The sequence below is a fragment of the Vicugna pacos genome, chromosome 10 (genome assembly GCF_048564905.1).
Source record: "Vicugna pacos chromosome 10, VicPac4, whole genome shotgun sequence".
In the NCBI taxonomy this organism is placed as follows: Eukaryota; Metazoa; Chordata; class Mammalia; order Artiodactyla; family Camelidae; genus Vicugna; species Vicugna pacos.
In genome coordinates this window covers 48,572,221-48,578,220 of record NC_132996.1, presented here as the reverse complement: position 1 = coordinate 48,578,220, position 6,000 = coordinate 48,572,221, and the positions used below count along the sequence as shown (strand labels likewise).

Sequence of the window (6,000 nt, the reverse complement as noted above, 5' to 3'; positions counted from 1 at the left end):
TAGGTAAGTGATGTCAGAAATGTCAAATAGAGAAAACATAACTTCACAGATACGTTCCCTACAAGAATCACACAAAGACTTGGTTGTGAGCATGTCACTTATAGTAGAGAAAAATTGAAAGCAACCAAAATGTCCAGCTTTAGGGGATTAAATAGATAAAATGAGGTCTAGTCTTATAAAAGAAAATCTTATCATAGGAAAGAAAATGAGAAAAAAAATTTAATGACATGGAAAGATGCTTGTAAAATACTAACTGATATAGGTAAAGTGTAAAACAGTATATTCAGTATGATCTTAATTCTGTAAATATACACACACACACAGAGACACAACAAGTGCAGAGTTTTTTTTCCTAGATGATGAGATAATGGTTGGTTTTTATTTTCTTTCTTTTGGAGAGCTGTGTTTCCTAAATTTACAGCAAAGAGAACAGTACATTATTTTACATAGAAATAAAATATTATTGATATTACTTTGTTTTCAGACTTAGTTTCCATTCTCAAACCTATATCAAATATTGGAATTTCAAAGTCACGGTAAACGGATGAATATTAGGCTTACAAATTGTGAATGTGCTCTCTTCCTCCACTTAAAAGTTTTTAACTCCATCTCTAAAGGTAATTATTTGGCTAGATAGTGCTAAAAGGAAATTTTCTTTCCTGGTTTAGTTTCAGTTATATCCTTAATCAAGGTGCTTAATTAATGCTCAAATATGTGGGCATCACCACTAAAATTACTAGTCAGTAACCCCAAACAGATGTTACTGTTCCCAATATATTCCCAGTATATATAAGATTAATTGAATTCTCCCAATGTCCAAAGGGCTAGTTAGTAGCTATTCTAGTTCTGGGGGAAAGTCTGAGTCTATTTCTTCCATAGTTCCTACACTGGTGATTTGTTCCTGGCAAGAGGACAGAAGTCTTGAATTTTCACCCCAAAATGGAACCATTCTTTGGAAATATAACATGCTGGTGAAGTGAATGGGTCTGGAGTCAGAATGCCTGGGTTTGAACTTCAGTTCCTCCACCAACTAACAAGCTGTGGGGCCTTGGGCCAGTTATTTAACCTCTTTATGTTTCAGCTTCTTCGTCCATAAGAGGGGAAAATATTGGTGCTTTCCCTACGGGGTTGTTGCAAAGATTGATTGAATTAATACACAAGGAGTTTAAAGCAGTGGCACAGAGTGAGCGCTTTATAAAATCAAAGGCATGCTGGCCATTCTCCGTCGGTACTCCCTAGCCCCTCATAAATCCACCCTCACACCTCTCTGCTTGCCCTAGGCCCCAGGACCTGCTCTCTATATACCGCATTCCCCAGAGTCTCTCACCTCTGACTTCTAGTTGGGCTGTAGGAGACAGAGGATCCAGGATTTATTCCTCCCTAACTCCACCCTCCCTCGAAGGTCCTGGCAGTGGCTGTGTCCTTCTATGGCTCCAGCTCCCGATGGCAGCCCCTCCTCCAGGGCACCCATCTTTATGAGATTTCTCTACCCTATTCCCTTTCCTTGCTTTCCCAGACCTAAGGGTAGTCACAGCTTCTCACTGCTGCTAATTCCTGGATGCCTCACTGTGCTTTGCTTGTTCCCTTAAGCCTGCCCACACCTCTGTAAATAGTCTCTTCCTTAAACACCATTTAGTTCATCCCTTTTGAATGAGCCAAGTGCTTCCTGCTGGACCCCTGACTGACAGAACTGCCCACTATTAATACACATGCCCTCTTGCTCGTAATAGTATTGCAGTCAGAAGAGATTGTCAAGCACAAAGGTAATCATTTTCTTGGGCATGCAAGGCACCAGACAACTTTCAGATTTTTCTGAATTATGAATGCCTCAGGTTTGCTAAACCATCTGAGAATCATACAGGTGAGATCTGAAAGATGGAATTTGCAGCTGCTGTTTTATTTGTGCATCAGGGAATCTGCTGCTTAGAAAGCACACTCAACTTTGGTTTCTTTTAAGATTCTTATCTATGTTTTCATTTTCTTTGTCCAAAAAAGCCCTGGAAAAAAGTGCTGGTTGTGATTTCTATTAACTTTATACCAGGCTCTATCTCTGAGCTATTCATTCATTCATTTATTCTTCAAATATACATTGAGGGCCTGCTCTGTGCCAGAGGAGGACTCTGCTGGAGGAAAGCATCATAAGCAGAAAACAGAGGCAGTCTCAGTCCCTGTGGAACTGCAATTTCTAATTTGGGGAAGGAAAATTTAATTCTGTAGTTGCACACACAGACACAAAAATGTAGAATTATATCTGTGACAAGCATTATGAAGGGAGGAACAAGATGCCAGGAGGATCTTTGGTAGGGAGATTTGGTAGAGAGAATCTTTGGTCAGGAGATCAGTGAAATCCTCCCTAAGATGGTGATATGATCTGAGACCTGAAGAATAAGAAAGCATTGATAAGGGAGAGAATTTCAAAAAGAGGAAAGCGCATGTGCCAAGGCCCTGTGGTGGGTGGTGGTCAAAGTGGGACCTGGTCAGGAGAGAAGGCCAGTATGGCTGGAGCACAGAGAAGCAGGGGGAGAGGGGATATATGGTGAGGCTGGGAGGAAGCTGAAGCCTGGACAAGACAGAGCCTTTGAGGCCATTACAATAGTTGGTTTATCCTTAAAGCAACAAGAGACCATTAGAGGATTTTAAGCAGAGAATTGTCTGATTGGGCTTGAGTTTTCCAAAGATCATTTTGTCTCCACAGACGTTATTCCTCTAAACTCCAGGATTCTAGACAAAAAAAAAAAAAAAAAAAAAAAAAGTTGAAATAAGACTAGAGAATATTCACTACTTTCTTTGCAGGGGATTAGATTGGAACTGAATTAATTTATCCTAATCAAAAGAATTCTTCTCAAGGCCTCATCAGTGACAGGTGATTTCAAGCTGTGATCGTTATATGTGTCTGTTTCTAATCAATCCCTGGTACTACATTTCAGCAAGTCAACACTGCTACTTATTTTTGTAACTTTCTGGTAATTTTCATGTCACAGCTGTCACTGGGCTCCCTGCTGGACCCAAGTACACATAACTAATTAATCAATCAATCAAGAAGGAGAGAAAGTCATGCCTGATGCTGCAATGAGAATCTTTGCTTGCTAAACCCAATGACTAGTTTGGAGTGGGATAAAAAAGGTCTCCTTAATGGGAGGCAGAGTTTGCAGATTTAAAGATAATTCTTAAGACTAAACTAATGGTCTTTGTAATTTGGAGTGTGTGCACTGCTGTTGTCTGGCTGTTTATTCCACATTATCAAGGGAAACAGATCTATGGCTGGAGTCACCACTGCTCCCATTTGTCATCAACGTGGAGGGAGGTGGGAGGCAGAGAAAGAGAATGGAAGGTAGAGTTCCTGGGTCTGGAATCAGAAGAGCTGGCTTCTATCTCTAATACACTGACTGTGTAACCTTGGGCAAGCCATTTGACTTCATAGGGCCTTATTTCTTCATCTATGAAAATTAGATCTGTTGAAAGTAAAGAGATGCCATCGAGGGAAGCCCATCAGTAGTTCAGGTGCAGACTCAGGATGTGTGCAGACTTGCATTTCCCTGGACTTCTAGGTCCAGAAGGTTGACTCCATTTACCCACAGCTGACCATATATTTATTAAAGCTGGCTGCTCTATCTTTTTAGTGACCAGGAGGAATCGCAAAGAAGGTTCACCTGGCATATGTTATTAATCAAGTGAGGTCTGAGTCTTCTGCTACAAATCCTAAACCTCAGTGGTGTATCCAATACAGGTATACCTTGTTCATGTAAAATCCTGTGCACATGAGGCATCTATCTCTCCTCTTTAAGCTATGCATCCTGGGACACATGACCTCCAAGTATGCTGCAGTGAAAGAGGCGTAGATAGAGGATCATATTAGCTTTTGATTGCTCTAGGCAATTAAAATTAAGTGAAGTCACACTACATCACTTCCACTCTCTGTCCATTGGGTGGAACTAGCCATATGGCCCTAGTCTTTCCAAGGGAAGTTGAGAAAGGTAGAACACATGGAATATAAATGAGCACTGTTATACAACAACTACAGTCGATTTGAAAGGAAATATCTGGGGACTTCTTGGGAAGGGTTCTGAGATCTGGTCCAAATTCAGCAGGACAAAATGGCAAGCATAAGCATAAGATACTTTGGCATATTGTTTGGAAACATATTTCTCCTTTAGCCAGAATACCCTTTTTTCTCTTTTCAATGTCTCTGAGAAACGGAATTAATCAGGAAAAGGTTGACTGGTATGGATTTAAAGAAAAGGAAATTAGAAAATCTTCAGAATATTTCAACCAGGCTAGGAGAAAGCTAGTAAATGAGTAGCTACTTGAGAGTTAGATAGAATTCTTAACTTGCCTCAACAGATACTCACAAGTAGACTATGGGATTTCTGGGGAACTTAATAGTGGTTTAGATTGTGCATGCCTGTAAAAACATAAATTTCAGCTACTGTCGCCACACATGGAGCTAAGAGTGTCTGTAACCCAAAGCACATAAGGTAGAGGAGAGGAAATAGCTTCTTCCCTGGGTCAGCATTCCCAGTCCTGCTCACTAATCTGGCTGCTGCTCACCTTCCCAACCCACTTATTTTGCTTCTTGAACTTGATCGATTGCAAATCCAGACCTGTGGCACCAATTACATTTCCTGTGAAGAGCTTGCTTACCAATCTGAGACAATGTGTCCCATCATTTCCTTGATCTGGTGTTACCCTGGAGAGAGGAGAAGACATTTTCCAGCTCTGACGTTAGGGGTATGCCCACAGGCGTCAGTTTTCTCCGTTGTAAAATGCATGCACTGCATCAACACATTGTTTCCCAGATTCTTAGTATGCAATTCACTTGTGGCAGTTATGTTCATTTAAATAACAGGGCACACAACACATGACTTTACAAAAATAAAACAAAAGACAGAGGGAAAAGGGGGAGATTAGAGGGGAAGTTCTAGGTAAACAATAATTCCTACCATTTGTATTTGTTAAAAATATGTGGGGACGTCCTATCCTAAGCACGCTCCAAATCTGAGCATATCTTCCCTATGAGTTGTGACAGTTGCAAGTGGGGAGACTGAGGAAGCAGATGTCAGGGGGAGACACCAGGATTTGAACCCAAGTGCGTCTGATATCAGAGCCCACACTGTCTTTTATTCACTCAGCAATATCCCCCCAAAGTGCTGAAAGAAGATGGCAGAAAAAAATCACAGTGAAAGCAACTGAAAATTAAAATGGGTAAGGGGACAGTGGCACCCAGAGGTGGGTAACGACCAAAAAAGAGAAAAAGAACATTCCCTGTGGCCTGAATGGATGAAATAGATTGAAAAATTCTCTCAGCCAGGAGGTGTTTGAATGACAGGTTTCTCCTCAAATCTGAAGGGCAAATGGGATAATGGATTTGAGAACCTTCGAGAATGTGCACCAAGATAAGGGAGATGATCGGATGGTTTTGGAGCTTTGGAGAACACAGCAGAAGCCCTTTAGCCTAAGCGAGCAGCGCAGGGAGGAAGGCAGGCACCTCAGCCAGTGGCCACAGAAAACATTTCGTGGCAAGCAAAGCACTGGAGAGAGACAGTGATGGAGAAAGAAGGCCGACTGAGGACCTTTCCAGTGTCTTCCCTTAGAATGTCCATGAGCACATTTTCAACCTAAAAATTTCAGTCCTTGTCTCCACCCATTCCCGCTGCAAACTGCTCCTGGGGGTTGAAAAACCAGACCCTGGTGTCCAACTCTGTTTCAGGGAAGTCCCAGACTAAACGCCGAGGTTTCTACATCCTTTCAGAAGAATTAGCCATGCTCTTAATTGCTTCAGACAACTTCAGACAATGATAGAAAAATAGAGGCAGTTTATCAGAAAGGAAAGCTCCTTCTTGAAATCGCAAGGAATTTTCTTTTTTTCTCCCTTCAAGTTCCTTATCTCAAGAGGAAAGAAAAAGCTGAATGAAATGAGTTGGAAAGAAACAGGAAAAGCAGCTCTTCTATAACATGGAGGTTGTGACAGTGTTTCCAGCCAATGAAAAATGTTACATATAC

At 41.3% G+C, this 6,000-nt stretch overlaps 1 long non-coding RNA gene across 1 annotated transcript in view; it reads right to left on the bottom strand.

Moving 5' to 3' along the window:
- Nucleotides 1-2,577: 2,577 nt before the first annotated feature.
- LOC140699001 (uncharacterized) overlaps nucleotides 2,578-6,000 on the bottom strand; it is a 54,594-nt gene continuing 51,171 nt past the window's right edge. Inside the window, exon 6 of the long non-coding RNA XR_012077021.1 lies at nucleotides 2,578-2,721. This is a non-coding gene — a long non-coding RNA (uncharacterized lncRNA). The remainder of the gene's footprint in view (nucleotides 2,722-6,000) is intronic.